Below are 2,280 nucleotides of genomic sequence, written 5' to 3'. Positions count from 1 at the left end.
AAGTGCAGCGTGAGAAATGCTCAGCGATAAGGGGGCTATGCAAATTCCGAAGCCCGTCTTATCCTGTGACTTTTCACATCTCACATTTCGGTGTTTTTCCTTGCACCTGAAAATGAGTGGGCAGGGAACATTTCTTTTTACGGCTGCCCTTGCTGTGTATTTCCTCCTCTTCACTAATACTGTGCAACAGCTATTAAAGCAAGGGGAAGGGCAGGGCTGGGCGGGGTGGGGGTAGGGTAGTCTTTAGCCTCTACAGGTATCCTCCAGCCTGAGCCACCGAAATTCCTCACCCAGATTATCACGATGGCCTCCGAAATGATTACCCTGTTTCTGCCTCACTCACCACCTCAACCACGTGGTCTCAACACAGCAGAGACAGTCTTTAAAAATAGAGTTGCCAGATTTAGCAAATTAAAACTCAGAATACCCAGTTAAATTGAAATTTCAGATCAACAACAACAAACGTTTTTTAGCATAAGCGTGTCTCTCGCAGTTTCAGGGAGCTATTTAATACTAAAAAAAAAAAATTATTTGTTTATCTGAAATTCAGAATTAACTGGGAAGCCTGTATTTAATTGGCCAACCCTATTTTTTAAATTTATTTTTGGCTGCAACGGGTCTTAGTTGCAGCAGGGGGGCTTAACTGCCCCCAAAGCAGGTGGGATCTTAGTTCCCTGACCAGGGATTGACCCCTTGTCACCTGTGTTGGAAGGTAGATTCTCAATCACTGGACCACCGTGGAAGTCCCAGGGCAACTTTGTGTTAAAACCTGAGTCAGAGCACACCCCGAATTTTGAAACAGCTTCCTATTTTACTCAAAGAAAAAGAGCAGCCCTAAGTCCTCAGAATGAATAAAAGGCATCTTAAGAAGCCCCATTCCCCGCTTTCTTTCTTATAACCTCATCTCCTACTTCTTCTCCAACCACACTTCTTCCCAGGTGTACTCCCCAAACACACAAGGTGTTTTCCTCCTCAGGTCTTTGAAGCGGCTGTTTCCTCTTTCTAAAATGCCCGGCCTCCAGATAAAGGCATAACTCTTAGTAACTTTCTCACTTCCTTCAAGTCTTTGCTCAGATATTGTAACCAATGAGTGAGCTGTGGGACCTTGTGTGCGGGGAGGTGAGGACAGGCTTTTCCCCATAACCTCTGCTTCAGCTCCACCCTGAAGTCCTAGATAACAGCCCTTGACGTACACTTCCCGAGCTGTTTTGCAGATGTGAAAACCCTCCGCCAAGCGGAAGATGTTCATTGCTTGATGGCCATGAGCACAGAACTCCAGGCCTTCTGAAGCCCGAGGACTAATGAAGTGAACCCCGGCGACACCGCCCTGTGACCTCATCATCAGCCAGTCAGAGAATTGTGCAGGAGCTGGTCACACACCCCGTGGCCCACCCCACCCCCCACCTGGCTTTTTAAAAAGCTTTGCTGAACCCACTCCAGGATTCTTGTCTGGAAAATCCCATGGACAGAGGAGCCTGGCAGGCTACAGTCCTTGGGGTCACAAAGAGTCAGACACAATTGAGCATGCTAATTTTTACTGCTGTGTAAAGCAACCACAGTTCTGTAGACTGCAGTCCGTGGGGTTGCAAGAGTTGGACACGACTTAGCACTTAAACCACCACCAAAGCAGCTAAAGATCTTTCTCAAAGTATTCTAACTTGAATAAACAAAAGCTTTGCTGAAACCCTTTCAGAGCTCAGGGCTTCTCAGGGCATGAGCCACCCCTTCTCCTTGCCTGACCCTGTAGTTAACCTTTTTCTGCTCTTTTCGCCAGAACCTGTGAATACATGACCTTCGCATGGTAAATGGGACTCTGCAGCCGTGATTGGTGAAGAATCCCGAGATGAGACCATTGTTCTGGATGATCCCAAAGGGCCCGTGGCAGTCGCAGGGGTCCTTGTAAGACAGAGGCAGGTGTGTCGGAGCCAGAGAAGGAGATATGACACCAAGAGGTTTCAGAGTGACTTGGTTTTTAGGAGGCAAGGGGTGCCAGCAGTCTCCAGAAAAGCTGAGAAAAGGCAAGGAGTGGATTCTCCGCTTGAGCCTCCAGGAGGGATCACAGCCTGCCAACACTGTGATCTTAGCCCAGCGGGACCCACTCTGGACTGATGCCCTCTAGAACTGGAAGATGGTAAATCTGCGCTGCTTTGAGTCACTGAGTATGTCTCTGCTACAGCAGAGAGGCCGACTGCTGTCATTTCAGGGGGCCTCCGAAGAGCTCTGGTACCATAGTCCTTCCTGTCTCGGTGCAGAGAAGAATTCATTGAGAGCCAAGAGGTA

The sequence above is a fragment of the Ovis aries genome, chromosome 14 (assembly GCF_016772045.2).
Source record: "Ovis aries strain OAR_USU_Benz2616 breed Rambouillet chromosome 14, ARS-UI_Ramb_v3.0, whole genome shotgun sequence".
NCBI lineage: Eukaryota > Metazoa > Chordata > Mammalia > Artiodactyla > Bovidae > Ovis > Ovis aries.
Note: the sequence above shows the minus strand (reverse complement) of the source record.